Genomic DNA, 20000 nt, shown 5'->3' on the forward strand with positions numbered 1-20000 from the left:
AAAAGAATTCTAAGTGTCAAAAAAATTCTAAGTGTCAAAAAAATTCTAAGTGTCAAAAAAACTTCTAAGTGTCAAAAAAATTCTAAGTGTCAAAAAAAATTCTAAGTGTCAAAAAAAATTCTAAGTGTCAAAAAAAAATTCTAAGTGTCAAAAAAAATTCTAAGTGTCAAAAAAATTCTAAGTGTCAAAAAAATTCTAAGTGTCAAAAAAAATTCTAGTGTCATAAAATTCTAAGTGTCAAAAAAAATTCTAAGTGTCAAAAAAAATCCTAATGTCAAAAAAAATCTAAGTGTCAAAAAGAATTCTAAGTGTCAAAAAAATTCTAAGTGTCAGAAAGGGAAATGAGTAACCAAGAAGAGAAATGAGTCACCAAGAAATCAGTAACCAACAGGAGAAATGAGTAACCAAGAAGAGAAATGAGTACAAGAATCAGTACCACAGGAGAAATGAGTAACCAACGGGAGAAATGAGAACCAACGGAGAAATGAGTAACCAACGGAGAAGTCAGTAAACCACGGAGAAATCAGTAACCAAAGGAGAAGTCAGTAACCAACGGGAGAAATCAGTAACCAACAAGAGAAATGAGTAACCAACGGGAGAAATCAGTAACCAAAGGGAGAAGTCAGTAACCAACGGAGAATCAGTACCAGCTTATTTTTGGTGGTTACTGACTTCTCCGTTCAACTTGGAGCTGCCCTTGTGCACGATCAAGGAGGGGTATTATCCGCCACGGGGCTTAATTTTCGCCTAAGGGGAGCGATTTGGAGGCCGTGGCCGGGTGAGGCGCGCCTCTCGAAGGGAGGGATTGAATTTCGGCTGCATTGAGGGTAGCTGCCGCTGTTGTGGGTTTTGGAGCCTGAGCCGTTCAACTTGGAGCTGCCCTTGTGCACGATCAAGGAGGGGTATTATCGGCACGGGGCTTAATTTCGCCTAAGGGGAGCGATTTGGAGCCGTGGCCGGGTGAGGCGCGCCTTTCGAAGGGGAGGGATTTGAATTTCGGCTGCATTGAGGGTAGCTGCCCGCTGTGTGGGTTTTTGGAGCCTGAGCCCGTTCAACTTGGAGCTGCCTTGTGCACGATCAAGGAGGGGTATTATCGGCCACGGGGCTTAATTTTCGCCTAAGGGGAGCGATTTGGAGGCCGTGCCGGGTGAGGCGCGCCTCTCGAAGGGGAGGATTTGAATTTCGGCTGCATTGAGGGTAGCTGCCCGCTGTTGTGGGTTTTTGGAGCTGAGCCCGTTCAACTTGGAGCTGCCCTTGTGCACGATCAAGGAGGGGTATTATCGCCACGGGGGCTTAATTTTCGCCTAAGGGGAGCGATTTGGAGGCCGTGGCCGGGTGAGGCGCGCCTCTCGAAGGGAGGATTTGAATTTCGGCTGCATTGAGGGTAGCTGCCCCGCTGTGGTGGTTTTTCGGAGCCTGAGCCCGAGCGGGGCGTCGGTTCCCGAGGTGGGCAGGAGTCGCTGTGCCCGTGAGGCTGCCTGGCCGAGTCGGAGTGCTGTGGGACGGCGGGGAGCGGGTTTTCCCGGGCGAGGGGGCGATCCCGAGGAAGGGGAGCGATTTGGAGGCCGTGGCCGGGTGAGGCGCGCCTTTCGGAGGGGAGGAATTTGAATTTCGGCTGCATTGAGGGTAGCTGCCCGCTGTTGTGGGTTTTCGGAGCCTGAGCCCGAGCGGCGTCGGTTCCCGAGGTGGCAGAGTCGCTGTGCCCGTGAGGCTGCCTGGCCGAGTCGGAGTGCTGTGGGACGGCGGGGAGCGGGTTTTCCCGGGCGAGGGGCCGATCCCGAGGCAAGGGGAGCAGTTCCGAGGCCGTGGCCGGGTGAGGCGCGCCTTTCGGAGGGGAGGAGTTGAATTTCGCTGCATTGAGGGTAGCTGCCCCGCTGTGGTGGTTTTTCGGAGCCTGAGCCCGAGCGGGGCGTCGGTTCCCGAGGTGGGCAGGAGTCGCTGTGCCCGTGAGGCTGCCTGGCCGAGTCGGAGTGCTGTGGGACGGCGGGAGCGGTTTTTCCCGGGCGAGGGGGCGACCCCGAGGAACTCGGCCGGCGGGGAGGCGTTCCGGCCCGGGCGAGGGGCGCGGACCCGACCGGAGTCGTCAAAACCTTGAAAGGGTAAGCGGGAAAAGGTCAGCAAAGTGCCCGAAGCAGTAAGGCGAAAAAGCCGTCGGAACCTCCGAAAATGTCCAAAAGCGTGAAATCAGTAACCAGGAAAATGCATAAAAATGGCCAAAAGTGTGAAATCAGTAAGCAGGAAAAGTCGGAAAAGTGTCTAAAAATGCTTGGAAATCTGAGGAAAATGCCCGAAAATGAGAAATGCTTGGAAATCTGAGGAAAATGCCCGAAAATGAGGCCCCTCGGTCGGGAGGAGGAAGTCGAAAATCCCCGTGCCCGACGAGGGAAGTCAGTAACCAGAAGGAAAAACTTAGAAAAAAATTCTAAGTGTCAAAAAAAATTCTAAGTGTCAAAAAAAAATTCTAAGTGTCAAAAAAAATTCTAAGTGTCAAAAAGAATTCTAAGTGTCAAAAAAATTCTAAGTGTCAAAAAAATTCTAAGTGTCAAAAAAAATTCTAAGTGTCAAAAAGAATTCTAAGTGTCAAAAAAAATTCTAAGTGTCAAAAAAAATTCTAAGTGTCAAAAAAAATTCTAAGTGTCAAAAAAAATTCTAAGTGTCAAAAAAATTCTAAGTGTCAAAAAAAATTCTAAGTGTCAAAAAAAATCTAAGTGTCAAAAAAATTCTAAGTGTCAAAAAAAATTCTAAGTGTCAAAAAAAATTCTAAGTGTCAAAAAAAATTCTAAGTGTCAAAAAAATTCTAAGTGTCAAAAAAAATTCTAAGTGTCAAAAAAAATTCTAAGTGTCAAAAAAAATTCTAAGTGTCAAAAAGAATTCTAAGTGTCAAAAAAAATTCTAAGTGTCAGAAAGGGAAATGAGTAACCAAGAGAGAAATGAGTAACCAAGAAATCAGTAACCAACAGGAGAAATGAGTAACCAAGAAGAGAAATGAGTAACCAAGAAATCAGTAACCAACAGGAGAAATGAGTAACCAACGGGAGAAATGAGTAACCAACGGGAGAAATGAGTAACCAACGGGAGAAGTCAGTAACCAACGGAGAAATCAGTAACCAAAGGGAGAAGTCAGTAACCAACGGGAGAAATCAGTAACCAACAAGAGAAATGAGGTAACCAACGGGAGAATCAGTAACCAAAGGAGAAGTCAGTAACCAACGGGAGAAATCAGTAACCAAGCTTATTTTTGGTTGGTTACTGACTTCTCCGTTCAACTTGGAGCTGCCCTTGTGCACGATCAAGGAGGGGTATTATCCGCCACGGGGCTTAATTTTCGCCTAAGGGGAGCGATTTGGAGGCCGTGGCCGGGTGAGGCGCGCCTTTCGAAGGGGAGGGATTTGAATTTCGGCTGCATTGAGGGTAGCTGCCCGCTGTTGTGGGTTTTTGGAGCCTGAGCCCGTTCAACTGGAGCTGCCCTTGTGCACGATCAAGGAGGGGTATTATCGGCCACGGGGGCTTAATTTTCGCCTAAGGGGAGCGATTTGGAGGCCGTGGCCGGGTGAGGCGCGCCTTTCGAAGGGGAGGGATTTGAATTTCGGCTGCATTGAGGGTAGCTGCCCGCTGTTGTGGGTTTTTGGAGCCTGAGCCCGTTCAACTTGGAGCTGCCCTTGTGCACGATCAAGGAGGGGTATTATCGGCCACGGGGGCTTAATTTTCGCCTAAGGGAGCGATTTGGAGGCCGTGGCCGGGTGAGGCGCGCCTCTCGAAGGGGAGGGATTTGAATTTCGGCTGCATTGAGGGTAGCTGCCCGCTGTTGTGGGTTTTTGGAGCCTGAGCCCGTTCAACTTGGAGCTGCCCTTGTGCACGATCAAGGAGGGGTATTATCGGCCACGGGGCTTAATTTTCGCCTAAGGGGAGCGATTTGGAGGCCGTGGCCGGGTGAGGCGCGCCTCTCGAAGGGGAGGGATTTGAATTTCGGCTGCATTGAGGGTAGCTGCCCGCTGTTGTGGGTTTTTGGAGCCTGAGCCCGAGCGGGGCGTCGGTTCCCGAGGTGGGCAGGAGTCGCTGTGCCCGTGAGGCTGCCTGGCCGAGTCGGAGTGCTGTGGGACGGCGGGGAGCGGGTTTTCCCGGGCGAGGGGCCGATCCCGAGGAAGGGGAGCAGTTCCGAGGCCGTGGCCGGGTGAGGCGCGCCTCTCGAAGGGGAGGAATTTGAATTTCGGCTGCATTGAGGGTAGCTGCCCCGCTGTGGTGGTTTTTCGGAGCCTGAGCCCGAGCGGGGCGTCGGTTCCCGAGGTGGGCAGGAGTCGCTGTGCCGTGAGGCTGCCTGGCCGAGTCGGAGTGCTGTGGGACGGCGGGGAGCGGTTTTTCCCGGGCGAGGGGGCGACCCCCGAGGAACTCGGCCGGCGGGGAGGCGTTCCGGCCCGGGCGAGGGGCGCGGACCCGACCGGAGACGTCCAAAACCTTGAAAGGGGTAAGCGGGAAAAGGTCAGCAAAGTGCCCGAAGCAGTAAGGCGAAAAAGCCGTCGGAACCTCCGAAAATGTCCAAAAGCGTGAAATCAGTAACCAGGAAAATGCATAAAAATGGCCAAAAGTGTGAAATCAGTAAGCAGGAAAAGTCGGGAAAAGTGTCTAAAAATGCTTGGAAATCTGAGGAAAATGCCCGAAAATGAGGCCCCTCGGTCGGGAGGAGGAAGTCGAAAATCCCCGTGCCCGACGAGGGAAGTCAGTAACCAGAAGGAAAAACTTAGAAAAAATTCTAAGTGTCAAAAAAAATTCTAAGTGTCAAAAAAAATTCTAAGTGTCAAAAAAAATTCTAAGTGTCAAAAAGAATTCTAAGTGTCAAAAAAATTCTAAGTGTCAAAAAAATTCTAAGTGTCAAAAAAAATTCTAAGTGTCAAAAGAATTCTAAGTGTCAAAAAAAATTCTAAGTGTCAAAAAAAATTCTAAGTGTCAAAAAAATTCTAAGTGTCAAAAAAAATTCTAAGTGTCAAAAAAAATTCTAAGTGTCAAAAAAAATTCTAAGTGTCAAAAAATTCTAAGTGTCAAAAAAAATTCTAAGTGTCAAAAAAAATTCTAAGTGTCAAAAAAATTCTAAGTGTCAAAAAAAATTCTAAGTGTCAAAAAAATTCTAAGTGTCAAAAAAAATTCTAAGTGTCAAAAAAAATTCTAAGTGTCAAAAAAAATTCTAAGTGTCAAAAGAATTCTAAGTGTCAAAAAAAATTCTAAGTGTCAGAAAGGGAAATGAGTAACCAAGAAGAGAAATGAGTAACCAAGAAATCAGTAACCCAACAGGAGAAATGAGTAACCAAGAAGAGAAATGAGTAACCAAGAAATCAGTAACCAACAGGAGAAATGAGTAACCAACGGGAGAAATGAGTAACCAACGGGAGAAATGAGTAACCAACGGGAGAAGTCAGTAACCAACGGGAGAAATCAGTAACCAAAGGAGAAGTCAGTAACCAACGGGAGAAATCAGTAACCAACAAGAGAAATGAGTAACCAACGGAGAAATCAGTAACCAAAGGGAGAAGTCAGTAACCAACGGAGAAATCAGTAACCAAGCTTATTTTTGGTTGGTTACTGACTTCTCCGTTCAACTTGGAGCTGCCCTTGTGCACGATCAAGGAGGGGTATTATCCGCCACGGGGGCTTAATTTTCGCCTAAGGGGAGCGATTTGGAGGCCGTGGCCGGGTGAGGCGCGCCTCTCGAAGGGGAGGAATTTGAATTTCGGCTGCATTGAGGGTAGCTGCCCCGCTGTGGTGGTTTTTCGGAGCCTGAGCCCGAGCCGGGGCGTCGGTTCCCGAGGTGGGCAGGAGTCGCTGTGCCCGTGGGCTGCCTGGCCGAGTCGGAGTGCTGTGGGACGGCGGGGAGCGGGTTTTCCCGGGCGAGGGGGCGATCCCGAGGAAGGGGAGCGATTTGGAGGCCGTGGCCGGGTGAGGCGCGCCTTTCGGAGGGGAGGAATTTGAATTTCGGCTGCATTGAGGGTAGCTGCCCGCTGTTGTGGGTTTTCGGAGCCTGAGCCCGAGCGGGGCGTCGGTTCCCCGAGGTGGGCAGGAGTCGCTGTGCCCGTGAGGCTGCCTGGCCGAGTCGGAGTGCTGTGGGACGGCGGGGAGCGGGTTTTCCCGGGCGAGGGGCCGATCCCGAGGAAGGGGAGCAGTTCCGAGGCCGTGCCGGGTGAGGCGCGCCTTTCGGAGGGGAGGAGTTTGAATTCGGCTGCATTGAGGGTAGCTGCCCCGCTGTGGTGGTTTTTCGGAGCCTGAGCCCGAGCGGGGCGTCGGTTCCCGAGGTGGGCAGGAGTCGCTGTGCCCGTGAGGCTGCCTGGCCGAGTCGGAGTGCTGTGGGACGGCGGGGAGCGGTTTTTCCCGGGCGAGGGGGCGACCCCGAGGAACTCGGCCGGCGGGGAGGCGTTCCGGCCCGGGCGAGGGGCGCGGACCCGACCGGAGACGTCCAAAACCTTGAAAGGGGTAAGCGGGAAAAGGTCAGCAAAGTGCCCGAAGCAGTAAGGCGAAAAAGCCGTCGGAACCTCCGAAAATGTCCAAAAGCGTGAAATCAGTAACCAGGAAAATGCATAAAAATGGCCAAAAGTGTGAAATCAGTAAGCAGGAAAAGTCGGGAAAAGTGTCTAAAAATGCTTGGAAATCTGAGGAAAATGCCCGAAAATGAGGCCCCTCGGTCGGGAGGAGGAAGTCGAAAATCCCGTGCCCGACGAGGGAAGTCAGTAACCAGAAGGAAAAACTTAGAAAAAAATTCTAAGTGTCAAAAAAAATTCTAAGTGTCAAAAAAAATTCTAAGTGTCAAAAAAAATTCTAAGTGTCAAAAAGAATTCTAAGTGTCAAAAAAATTCTAAGTGTCAAAAAAATTCTAAGTGTCAAAAAAAAATTCTAAGTGTCAAAAAGAATTCTAAGTGTCAAAAAAAATTCTAAGTGTCAAAAAAAATTCTAAGTGTCAAAAAAAATTCTAAGTGTCAAAAAAATTCTAAGTGTCAAAAAAAATTCTAAGTGTCAAAAAAAATTCTAAGTGTCAAAAAATTCTAAGTGTCAAAAAAAATTCTAAGTGTCAAAAAAAATTCTAAGTGTCAAAAAAAATTCTAAGTGTCAAAAAAAATTCTAAGTGTCAAAAAAATTCTAAGTGTCAAAAAAAATTCTAAGTGTCAAAAAGAATTCTAAGTGTCAAAAAAAATTCTAAGTGTCAAAAAGAATTCTAAGTGTCAAAAAAAATTCTAAGTGTCAGAAAGGGAAATGAGTAACCAAGAAGAGAAATGAGTAACCAAGAAATCAGTAACCAACAGGAGAAATGAGTAACCAAGAAGAGAAATGAGTAACCAAGAAATCAGTAACCAACAGGAGAAATGAGTAACCAACGGGAGAAATGAGTAACCAACGGGAGAAATGAGTAACCAACGGGAGAAGTCAGTAACCAACGGGAGAAATCAGTAACCAAAGGGAGAAGTCAGTAACCAACGGGAGAAATCAGTAACCAACAAGAGAAATGAGTAACCAACGGGAGAAATCAGTAACCAAAGGGAGAAGTCAGTAACCAACGGGAGAAATCAGTAACCAAGCTTATTTTTGGTTGGTTACTGACTTCTCCGTTCAACTTGGAGCTGCCCTTGTGCACGATCAAGGAGGGGTATTATCCGCCACGGGGCTTAATTTTCGCCTAAGGGGAGCGATTTGGAGGCCGTGGCCGGTGAGGCGCGCCTTTCGAAGGGGAGGGATTTGAATTTCGGCTGCATTGAGGGTAGCTGCCCGCTGTTGTGGGTTTTTGGAGCCTGAGCCCGTTCAACTTGGAGCTGCCCTTGTGCACGATCAAGGAGGGGTATTATCGGCCACGGGGCTTAATTTTCGCCTAAGGGGAGCGATTTGGAGGCCGTGGCCGGGTGAGGCGCGCCTTTCGAAGGGGAGGGATTTGAATTTCGGCTGCATTGAGGGTAGCTGCCCGCTGTTGTGGGTTTTGGAGCCTGAGCCCGTTCAACTTGGAGCTGCCCTTGTGCACGATCAAGGAGGGGTATTATCGGCCACGGGGGCTTAATTTTCGCCTAAGGGGAGCGATTTGGAGGCCGTGGCCGGGTGAGGCGCGCCTTTCGAAGGGAGGGATTTGAATTTCGGCTGCATTGAGGGTAGCTGCCCGCTGTTGTGGGTTTTGGAGCCTGAGCCCGAGCGGGGCGTCGGTTCCCGAGGTGGGCAGGAGTCGCTGTGCCCGTGAGGCTGCCTGGCCGAGTCGGAGTGCTGTGGGACGGCGGGAGCGGGTTTTCCCGGGCGAGGGGCCGATCCCGAGGAAGGGGAGCAGTTCCGAGGCCGTGGCCGGGTGAGGCGCGCCTCTCGAAGGGGAGGAATTTTGAATTTCGGCTGCATTGAGGGTAGCTGCCCCGCTGTGGTGGTTTTTCGGAGCCTGAGCCCGAGCGGGCGTCGGTTCCCGAGGTGGGCAGGAGTCGCTGTGCCCGTGAGGCTGCCTGGCCGAGTCGGAGTGCTGTGGGACGGCGGGGAGCGGGTTTTCCCGGGCGAGGGGGCGATCCCGAGGAAGGGGAGCGATTTGGAGGCCGTGGCCGGGTGAGGCGCGCCTTTCGGAGGGGAGGAATTTGAATTTCGGCTGCATTGAGGGTAGCTGCCCGCTGTTGTGGGTTTTTGGAGCCTGAGCCCGAGCGGGGCGTCGGTTCCCGAGGTGGGCAGGAGTCGCTGTGCCCGTGAGGCTGCCTGGCCGAGTCGGAGTGCTGTGGGACGGCGGGGAGCGGGTTTCCCGGGCGAGGGGCCGATCCCGAGGAAGGGGAGCAGTTCCGAGGCCGTGGCCGGGTGAGGCGCGCCTTTCGGAGGGGAGGAGTTTGAATTTCGGCTGCATTGAGGGTAGCTGCCCCGCTGTGGTGGTTTTTCGGAGCCTGAGCCCGAGCGGGGCGTCGGTTCCCGAGGTGGGCAGGAGTCGCTGTGCCCGTGAGGCTGCCTGGCCGAGTCGGAGTGCTGTGGGACGGCGGGGAGCGGTTTTTCCCGGGCGAGGGGGCGACCCCGAGAACTCGGCCGGCGGGGAGGCGTTCCGGCCCGGGCGAGGGGCGCGGACCCGACCGGAGACGTCCAAAACCTTGAAAGGGGTAAGCGGGAAAAGGTCAGCAAAGTGCCCGAAGCAGTAAGGCGAAAAAGCCGTCGGAACCTCCGAAAATGTCCAAAAGCGTGAAATCAGTAACCAGGAAAATGCATAAAAATGGCCAAAAGTGTGAAATCAGTAAGCAGGAAAAGTCGGGAAAAGTGTCTAAAAATGCTTGGAAATCTGAGGAAAATGCCCGAAAATGAGGCCCCTCGGTCGGGAGGAGGAAGTCGAAAATCCCCGTGCCCGACGAGGGAAGTCAGTAACCAGAAGCAGTAACCAGAAGGAAAAACTTAGAAAAAAATTCTAAGTGTCAAAAAAAATTCTAAGTGTCAAAAAAAATTCTAAGTGTCAAAAAAAATTCTAAGTGTCAAAAAGAATTCTAAGTGTCAAAAAAATTCTAAGTGTCAAAAAAATTCTAAGTGTCAAAAAAAATTCTAAGTGTCAAAAAGAATTCTAAGTGTCAAAAAAAATTCTAAGTGTCAAAAAAATTCTAAGTGTCAAAAAGAATTCTAAGTGTCAAAAAAATTCTAAGTGTCAAAAAAATTCTAAGTGTCAAAAAGAATTCTAAGTGTCAAAAAAAATTCTAAGTGTCAAAAAAAATTCTAAGTGTCAAAAAAAATTCTAAGTGTCAAAAAAAATTCTAAGTGTCAAAAAAAATTCTAAGTGTCAAAAAAAATTCTAAGTGTCAAAAAAATTCTAAGTGTCAAAAAAATTCTAAGTGTCAAAAAAAATTCTAAGTGTCAAAAAAAATTCTAAGTGTCAAAAAAAATTCTAAGTGTCAAAAAAATTCTAAGTGTCAAAAAAAATTCTAAGTGTCAAAAAAATTCTAAGTGTCAAAAAAAATTCTAAGTGTCAAAAAGAATTCTAAGTGTCAAAAAAAATTCTAAGTGTCAGAAAGGGAAATGAGTAACCAAGAAGAGAAATGAGTAACCAAGAAATCAGTAACCAACAGGAGAAATGAGTAACCAAGAAGAGAAATGAGTAACCAAGAAATCAGTAACCAACAGGAGAAATGAGTAACCAACGGGAGAAATGAGTAACCAACGGGAGAAATGAGTAACCAACGGGAGAAGTCAGTAACCAACGGGAGAAATCAGTAACCAAAGGGAGAAGTCAGTAACCAACGGGAGAAATCAGTAACCAACAAGAGAAATGAGTAACCAACGGGAGAAATCAGTAACCAAAGGGAGAAGTCAGTAACCAACGGGAGAAATCAGTAACCAAGCTTATTTTTGGTTGGTTACTGACTTCTCCGTTCAACTTGGAGCTGCCCTTGTGCACGATCAAGGAGGGGTATTATCCGCCACGGGGGCTTAATTTTCGCCTAAGGGGAGCGATTTGGAGGCCGTGGCCGGGTGAGGCGCGCCTCTCGAAGGGGAGGAATTTGAATTTCGGCTGCATTGAGGGTAGCTGCCCCGCTGTGGTGGTTTTTCGGAGCCTGAGCCCGAGCGGGGCGTCGGTTCCCGAGGTGGGCAGGAGTCGCTGTGCCCGTGAGGCTGCCTGGCCGAGTCGGAGTGCTGTGGGACGGCGGGGAGCGGGTTTTCCCGGGCGAGGGGGCGATCCCGAGGAAGGGGAGCGATTTGGAGGCCGTGGCCGGGTGAGGCGCGCCTTTCGGAGGGGAGGAATTTGAATTTCGGCTGCATTGAGGGTAGCTGCCCGCTGTTGTGGGTTTTCGGAGCCTGAGCCCGAGCGGGGCGTCGGTTCCCGAGGTGGGCAGGAGTCGCTGTGCCCGTGAGGCTGCCTGGCCGAGTCGGAGTGCTGTGGGACGGCGGGGAGCGGGTTTTCCCGGGCGAGGGGCCGATCCCGAGGAAGGGGAGCAGTTCCGAGGCCGTGGCCGGGTGAGGCGCGCCTTTCGGAGGGGAGGAGTTTGAATTTCGGCTGCATTGAGGGTAGCTGCCCCGCTGTGGTGGTTTTTCGGAGCCTGAGCCCGAGCGGGGCGTCGGTTCCCGAGGTGGGCAGGAGTCGCTGTGCCCGTGAGGCTGCCTGGCCGAGTCGGAGTGCTGTGGGACGGCGGGGAGCGGTTTTTCCCGGGCGAGGGGGCGACCCCGAGGAACTCGGCCGGCGGGGAGGCGTTCCGGCCCGGGCGAGGGGCGCGGACCCGACCGGAGACGTCCAAAACCTTGAAAGGGGGTAAGCGGGAAAAGGTCAGCAAAGTGCCCGAAGCAGTAAGGCGAAAAAGCCGTCGGAACCTCCGAAAATGTCCAAAAGCGTGAAATCAGTAACCAGGAAAATGCATAAAAATGGCCAAAAGTGTGAAATCAGTAAGCAGGAAAAGTCGGGAAAAGTGTCTAAAAATGCTTGGAAATCTGAGGAAAATGCCCGAAAATGAGGCCCCTCGGTCGGGAGGAGGAAGTCGAAAATCCCCGTGCCCGACGAGGGAAGTCAGTAACCAGAAGGAAAAACTTAGAAAAAAATTCTAAGTGTCAAAAAAAATTCTAAGTGTCAAAAAAAATTCTAAGTGTCAAAAAAAATTCTAAGTGTCAAAAAGAATTCTAAGTGTCAAAAAAATTCTAAGTGTCAAAAAAATTCTAAGTGTCAAAAAAAATTCTAAGTGTCAAAAAGAATTCTAAGTGTCAAAAAAAATTCTAAGTGTCAAAAAAAATTCTAAGTGTCAAAAAAAATTCTAAGTGTCAAAAAAAATTCTAAGTGTCAAAAAAAATTCTAAGTGTCAAAAAAAATTCTAAGTGTCAAAAAAATTCTAAGTGTCAAAAAAAATTCTAAGTGTCAAAAAAAATTCTAAGTGTCAAAAAAAATTCTAAGTGTCAAAAAAAATTCTAAGTGTCAAAAAAATTCTAAGTGTCAAAAAAAATTCTAAGTGTCAAAAAGAATTCTAAGTGTCAAAAAAAATTCTAAGTGTCAAAAAGAATTCTAAGTGTCAAAAAAAATTCTAAGTGTCAGAAAGGGAAATGAGTAACCAAGAAGAGAAATGAGTAACCAAGAAATCAGTAACCAACAGGAGAAACTGAGTAACCAAGAAGAGAAATGAGTAACCAAGAAATCAGTAACCAACAGGAGAAATGAGTAACCAACGGGAGAGAAATGAGTAACCAACGGGAGAAATGAGTAACCAACGGGAGAAGTCAGTAACCAACGGGAGAAATCAGTAACCAAAGGGAGAAGTCAGTAACCAACGGGAGAAATCAGTAACCAACAAGAGAAATGAGTAACCAACGGGAGAAATCAGTAACCAAAGGGAGAAGTCAGTAACCAACGGGAGAAATCAGTAACCAAGCTTATTTTTGGTTGGTTACTGACTTCTCCGTTCAACTTGGAGCTGCCCTTGTGCACGATCAAGGAGGGGTATTATCCGCCACGGGGGCTTAATTTTCGCCTAAGGGGAGCGATTTGGAGGCCGTGGCCGGGTGAGGCGCGCCTTTCGAAGGGGAGGGATTTGAATTTCGGCTGCATTGAGGGTAGCTGCCCGCTGTTGTGGGTTTTTGGAGCCTGAGCCCGTTCAACTTGGAGCTGCCCTTGTGCACGATCAAGGAGGGGTATTATCGGCCACGGGGGCTTAATTTTCGCCTAAGGGGAGCGATTTGGAGGCCGTGGCCGGGTGAGGCGCGCCTTTCGAAGGGGAGGGATTTGAATTTCGGCTGCATTGAGGGTAGCTGCCCGCTGTTGTGGGTTTTTGGAGCCTGAGCCCGTTCAACTTGGAGCTGCCCTTGTGCACGATCAAGGAGGGGTATTATCGGCCACGGGGGCTTAATTTTCGCCTAAGGGGAGCGATTTGGAGGCCGTGGCCGGGTGAGGCGCGCCTTTCGAAGGGGAGGGATTTGAATTTCGGCTGCATTGAGGGTAGCTGCCCGCTGTTGTGGGTTTTTGGAGCCTGAGCCCGAGCGGGGCGTCGGTTCCCGAGGTGGGCAGGAGTCGCTGTGCCCGTGAGGCTGCCTGGCCGAGTCGGAGTGCTGTGGGACGGCGGGGAGCGGGTTTTCCCGGGCGAGGGGCCGATCCCGAGGAAGGGGAGCAGTTCCGAGGCCGTGGCCGGGTGAGGCGCGCCTCTCGAAGGGGAGGAATTTGAATTTCGGCTGCATTGAGGGTAGCTGCCCCGCTGTGGTGGTTTTTCGGAGCCTGAGCCCGAGCGGGGCGTCGGTTCCCGAGGTGGGCAGGAGTCGCTGTGCCCGTGAGGCTGCCTGGCCGAGTCGGAGTGCTGTGGGACGGCGGGGAGCGGGTTTTCCCGGGCGAGGGGGCGATCCCGAGGAAGGGGAGCGATTTGGAGGCCGTGGCCGGGTGAGGCGCGCCTTTCGGAGGGGAGGAATTTGAATTTCGGCTGCATTGAGGGTAGCTGCCCGCTGTTGTGGGTTTTTGGAGCCTGAGCCCGAGCGGGGCGTCGGTTCCCGAGGTGGGCAGGAGTCGCTGTGCCCGTGAGGCTGCCTGGCCGAGTCGGAGTGCTGTGGGACGGCGGGGAGCGGGTTTTCCCGGGCGAGGGGCCGATCCCGAGGAAGGGGAGCAGTTCCGAGGCCGTGGCCGGGTGAGGCGCGCCTTTCGGAGGGGAGGAGTTTGAATTTCGGCTGCATTGAGGGTAGCTGCCCCGCTGTGGTGGTTTTTCGGAGCCTGAGCCCGAGCGGGGCGTCGGTTCCCGAGGTGGGCAGGAGTCGCTGTGCCCGTGAGGCTGCCTGGCCGAGTCGGAGTGCTGTGGGACGGCGGGGAGCGGTTTTTCCCGGGCGAGGGGGCGACCCCGAGGAACTCGGCCGGCGGGGAGGCGTTCCGGCCCGGGCGAGGGGCGCGGACCCGACCGGAGACGTCCAAAACCTTGAAAGGGGTAAGCGGGAAAAGGTCAGCAAAGTGCCCGAAGCAGTAAGGCGAAAAAGCCGTCGGAACCTCCGAAAATGTCCAAAAGCGTGAAATCAGTAACCAGGAAAATGCATAAAAATGGCCAAAAGTGTGAAATCAGTAAGCAGGAAAAGTCGGGAAAAGTGTCTAAAAATGCTTGGAAATCTGAGGAAAATGCCCGAAAATGAGGCCCCTCGGTCGGGAGGAGGAAGTCGAAATATCCCCGTGCCCGACGAGGGAAGTCAGTAACCAGAAGGAAAAACTTAGAAAAAAATTCTAAGTGTCAAAAAAAATTCTAAGTGTCAAAAAAAATTCTAAGTGTCAAAAAAAATTCTAAGTGTCAAAAAGAATTCTAAGTGTCAAAAAAATTCTAAGTGTCAAAAAAATTCTAAGTGTCAAAAAAAATTCTAAGTGTCAAAAAGAATTCTAAGTGTCAAAAAAAATTCTAAGTGTCAAAAAAAATTCTAAGTGTCAAAAAGAATTCTAAGTGTCAAAAAAATTCTAAGTGTCAAAAAAATTCTAAGTGTCAAAAAAAATTCTAAGTGTCAAAAAGAATTCTAAGTGTCAAAAAAAATTCTAAGTGTCAAAAAAAATTCTAAGTGTCAAAAAAAATTCTAAGTGTCAAAAAAAATTCTAAGTGTCAAAAAAAATTCTAAGTGTCAAAAAAAATTCTAAGTGTCAAAAAAATTCTAAGTGTCAAAAAAAATTCTAAGTGTCAAAAAAAATTCTAAGTGTCAAAAAAAATTCTAAGTGTCAAAAAAAATTCTAAGTGTCAAAAAAATTCTAAGTGTCAAAAAAAATTCTAAGTGTCAAAAAAATTCTAAGTGTCAAAAAAAATTCTAAGTGTCAAAAAGAATTCTAAGTGTCAAAAAAAATTCTAAGTGTCAGAAAGGGAAATGAGTAACCAAGAAGAGAAATGAGTAACCAAGAATCAGTAACCAACAGGAGAAATGAGTAACCAAGAAGAGAAATGAGTAACCAAGAAATCAGTAACCAACAGGAGAAATGAGTAACCAACGGGAGAAATGAGTAACCAACGGGAGAAATGAGTAACCAACGGGAGAAGTCAGTAACCAACGGGAGAAATCAGTAACCAAAGGGAGAAGTCAGTAACCAACGGGAGAAATCAGTAACCAACAAGAGAAATGAGTAACCAACGGGAGAAATCAGTAACCAAAGGGGAAGAAGTCAGTAACCAACGGGAGAAATCAGTAACCAAGCTTATTTTTGGTTGGTTACTGACTTCTCCGTTCAACTTGGAGCTGCCCTTGTGCACGATCAAGGAGGGGTATTATCGCCACGGGGGCTTAATTTTCGCCTAAGGGGAGCGATTTGGAGGCCGTGGCCGGGTGAGGCGCGCCTCTCGAAGGGGAGGAATTTGAATTTCGGCTGCATTGAGGGTAGCTGCCCCGCTGTGGTGGTTTTTCGGAGCCTGAGCCCGAGCGGGGCGTCGGTTCCCGAGGTGGGCAGGAGTCGCTGTGCCCGTGAGGCTGCCTGGCCGAGTCGGAGTGCTGTGGGACGGCGGGGAGCGGGTTTTCCCGGGCGAGGGGGCGATCCCGAGGAAGGGGAGCGATTTGGAGGCCGTGGCCGGGTGAGGCGCGCCTTTCGGAGGGGAGGAATTTGAATTTCGGCTGCATTGAGGGTAGCTGCCCGCTGTTGTGGGTTTTCGGAGCCTGAGCCCGAGCGGGGCGTCGGTTCCCGAGGTGGGCAGGAGTCGCTGTGCCCGTGAGGCTGCCTGGCCGAGTCGGAGTGCTGTGGGACGGCGGGGAGCGGGTTTTCCCGGGCGAGGGGCCGATCCCGAGGAAGGGGAGCAGTTCCGAGGCCGTGGCCGGGTGAGGCGCGCCTTTCGGAGGGGAGGAGTTTGAATTTCGGCTGCATTGAGGGTAGCTGCCCCGCTGTGGTGGTTTTTCGGAGCCTGAGCCCGAGCGGGGCGTCGGTTCCCGAGGTGGGCAGGAGTCGCTGTGCCCGTGAGGCTGCCTGGCCGAGTCGGAGTGCTGTGGGACGGCGGGGAGCGGTTTTTCCCGGGCGAGGGGGCGACCCCGAGGAACTCGGCCGGCGGGGAGGCGTTCCGGCCCGGGCGAGGGGCGCGGACCCGACCGGAGACGTCCAAAACCTTGAAAGGGGTAAGCGGGAAAAGGTCAGCAAAGTGCCCGAAGCAGTAAGGCGAAAAAGCCGTCGGAACCTCCGAAAATGTCCAAAAGCGTGAAATCAGTAACCAGGGAAAATGCATAAAAATGGCCAAAAAGTGTGAAATCAGTAAGCAGGAAAAGTCGGGAAAAGTGTCTAAAATGCTTGGAAATCTGAGGAAAATGCCCGAAAATGAGGCCCCTCGGTCGGGAGGAGGAAGTCGAAAATCCCCGTGCCCGACGAGGGAAGTCAGTAACCAGAAGGAAAAACTTAGAAAAAAATTCTAAGTGTCAAAAAAAATTCTAAGTGTCAAAAAAAAATTCTAAGTGTCAAAAAAAATTCTAAGTGTCAAAAAGAATTCTAAGTGTCAAAAAAATTCTAAGTGTCAAAAAAATTCTAAGTGTCAAAAAAAATTCTAAGTGTCAAAAAGAATTCTAAGTGTCAAAAAAAATTCTAAGTGTCAAAAAAAATTCTAAGTGTCAAAAAAATTCTAAGTGTCAAAAAAATTCTAAGTGTCAAAAAAAATTCTAAGTGTCAAAAAAAATTCTAAGTGTCAAAAAAAATCTAAGTGTCAAAAAAAATTCTAAGTGTCAAAAAAATTCTAAGTGTCAAAAAAAATTCTAAGTGTCAAAAAAAATTCTAAGTGTCAAAAAAATTCTAAGTGTCAAAAAAAATTCTAAGTGTCAAAAAAAATTCTAAGTGTCAAAAAAAATTCTAAGTGTCAAAAGAATTCTAAGTGTCAAAAAAAATTCTAAGTGTCAGAAAGGGAAATGAGTAACCAAGAAGAGAAATGAGTAACCAAGAAATCAGTAACCAACAGGAGAAATGAGTAACCAAGAGAGAAATGAGTAACCAAGAAATCAGTAACCAACAGGAGAAATGAGTAACCAACGGGAGAAATGAGTAACCAACGGGAGAAATGAGTAACCAACGGGAGAAGTCAGTAACCAACGGGAGAAATCAGTAACCAAAGGGAGAAGTCAGTAACCAACGGGAGAAATCAGTAACCAACAAGAGAAATGAGTAACCAACGGGAGAAATCAGTAACCAAAGGGAGAAGTCAGTAACCAACGGGAGAAATCAGTAACCAAGCTTATTTTTGGTTGGTTACTGACTTCTCCGTTCAACTTGGAGCTGCCCTTGTGCACGATCAAGGAGGGGTATTATCCGCCACGGGGGCTTAATTTTCGCCTAAGGGGAGCGATTTGGAGGCCGTGGCCGGGTGAGGCGCGCCTTTCGAAGGGGAGGGATTTGAATTTCGGCTGCATTGAGGGTAGCTGCCCGCTGTTGTGGGTTTTTGGAGCCTGAGCCCGTTCAACTTGGAGCTGCCCTTGTGCACGATCAAGGAGGGGTATTATCGGCCACGGGGGCTTAATTTTCGCCTAAGGGGAGCGATTTGGAGGGCCGTGGCCGGGTGAGGCGCGCCTTCGAAGGGGAGGGATTTGAATTTCGGCTGCATTGAGGGTAGCTGCCCGCTGTTGTGGGTTTTTGGAGCCTGAGCCCGTTCAACTTGGAGCTGCCCTTGTGCACGATCAAGGAGGGGTATTATCGGCCACGGGGCTTAATTTTCGCCTAAGGGGAGCGATTTGGAGGCCGTGGCCGGGTGAGGCGCGCCTCTCGAAGGGGAGGGATTTGAATTTCGGCTGCATTGAGGGTAGCTGCCCGCTGTTGTGGGTTTTTTGGAGCCTGAGCCCGTTCAACTTGGAGCTGCCCTTGTGCACGATCAAGGAGGGGTATTATCGGCCACGGGGGCTTAATTTTCGCCTAAGGGGAGCGATTTGGGAGGCCGTGGCCGGGTGAGGCGCGCCTCTCGAAGGGGAGGGATTTGAATTTCGGCTGCATTGAGGGTAGCTGCCCGCTGTTGTGGGTTTTTGGAGCCTGAGCCCGAGCGGGGGCGTCGGTTCCCGAGGTGGGCAGGAGTCGCTGTGCCCGTGAGGCTGCCTGGCCGAGTCGGAGTGCTGTGGGACGGCGGGGGAGCGGGTTTTCCCGGGCGAGGGGCCGATCCCGAGGAAGGGGAGCAGTTCCGAGGCCGTGGCCGGGTGAGGCGCGCCTCTCGAAGGGGAGGAATTTGAATTTCGGCTGCATTGAGGGTAGCTGCCCCGCTGTGGTGGTTTTTCGGAGCCTGAGCCCGAGCGGGGCGTCGGTTCCCGAGGTGGGCAGGAGTCGCTGTGCCCGTGAGGCTGCCTGGCCGAGTCGGAGTGCTGTGGGACGGCGGGGGAGCGGTTTTTCCCGGGCGAGGGGGGCGACCCCGAGGAACTCGGCCGGCGGGGAGGCGTTCCGGCCCGGGCGAGGGGCGCGGACCCGACCGGAGACGTCCAAAACCTTGAAAGGGGTAAGCGGGGAAAAGGTCAGCAAAGAGCCCGAAGCAGTAAGGCGAAAAAGCCGTCGGAACCTCCGAAAATGAGTAAAAGCCCGGAAGGAGTAAGGTGGAGAAGTCAGCAAAGTGCCCGAAATGTCCGAAGCAGTAAGGCGAAAAAGCCGTCGGAACCTCCGAAAATGAGTAAAAGCCGGAAGGAGTAAGCGGGAAAAGTCAGCCAAGTGCCCGAAATGTCCGAAGCAGTAAGGCGAAAAAGCCGTCAGAACCTCCGAAAATGAGTAAAAGCCCGGAAGGAGTAAGCGGGAAAAGTCAGCCAAGTGCCCGAAATGTCCGAAGCAGTAAGGCGAAAAAGCCGTCAGAACCTCCGAAAATGAGTAAAAGCCCGGAAGGAGTAAGCGGGAAAAAGTCAGCCAAGTGCCCCGAAATGTCCGAAGCAGTAAGGCGAAAAAGCCGTCAGAACCTCCGAAAATGAGTAAAAGCCCGGAAGGAGTAAGCGGGAAAAGTCAGCCAAGTGCCCGAAATGTCCGAAGCAGTAAGGCGAAAAAGCCGTCAGAACCTCCGAAAATGAGTAAAAGCCCGGAAGGAGTAAGCGGGAAAAGTCAGCCAAGTGCCCGAAATGTCCGAAGCAGTAAGGCGAAAAAGCCGTCAGAACCTCGAAAATGTCCCAAAAGCGTGAAATCAGTAACCAGGAAAATGCTTAAAAATGGCCAAAAGTGTGAATCAGTAAGCAGGAAAAGTCGGGAAAATGCATAAAAATGGCCAAAAGTGTGAAATCAGTAAGCAGGAAAAGTCGGGAAAATGCATAAAAATGGCCAAAAGTGTGAAATCAGTAAGCAGGAAAAGTCGGGACAAGTGTCTAAAAATGCTTGGAAATCTGAGGAAAATGCCCGAAAATGAGGCCCCTCGGTCGGGAGGGAGGAAGTCGAAAATCCCCGTGCCCGACGAGGGAAGTCAGTAACCAGAAGGAAAAACTTAGAAAAAAATTCTAAGTGTCAAAAAAAATTCTAAGTGTCAAAAAAATTCTAAGTGTCAAAAAAAATTCTAAGTGTCAAAAAAAATTCTAAGTGTCAAAAAAAAATTCTAAGTGTCAAAAAAATTCTAAGTGTCAAAAAAAATTCTAAGTGTCAAAAAAATTCTAAGTGTCAAAAAAAATTCTAAGTGTCAAAAAAATTCTAAGTGTCAAAAAAATTCTAAGTGTCAAAAAAATTCTAAGTGTCAAAAAAAATTCTAAGTGTCAAAAAAAATTCTAAGTGTCAAAAAAAATTCTAAGTGTCAAAAAAATTCTAAGTGTCAAAAAAAATTCTAAGTGTCAAAAAAAATTCTAAGTGTCAGCGGAGGAAAGTCGGTGGGGAAGGGGAAAAATCCGAAAATCCACGCCGGGTTGGAGTTCCAGGGCCCCGCTGGAGGGGTGGGAATTCGCCCCGGCGCCTTGCCCCGTTGCAATAAAGTGTCCGCAGCCCGAAAACTTTAACTTTGAAAAATCACGGAAGTCGGCAAGGGGGACGATCCGAGTACCGTTTGCGGGCTTTCGGTGCCTCATCGTCGGACTGAAATTTCAAATTCGCCCCCAAAGTGCAACTCGTCATTTTCGGCCGGGGGGGTTGGCGGGGTACCCGGAGATTTTCGGGAACACGTTTTTTAGAACAAAATGGCGGCTCGGGACCACTTTGAGACAGGCCCGAGGAACGGTTCCAAAGACGGTGGGCGGCAATTTGGAAC

This window comes from Stegostoma tigrinum, unplaced genomic scaffold (assembly GCF_030684315.1).
Source record: "Stegostoma tigrinum isolate sSteTig4 unplaced genomic scaffold, sSteTig4.hap1 scaffold_329, whole genome shotgun sequence".
NCBI lineage: Eukaryota > Metazoa > Chordata > Chondrichthyes > Orectolobiformes > Stegostomatidae > Stegostoma > Stegostoma tigrinum.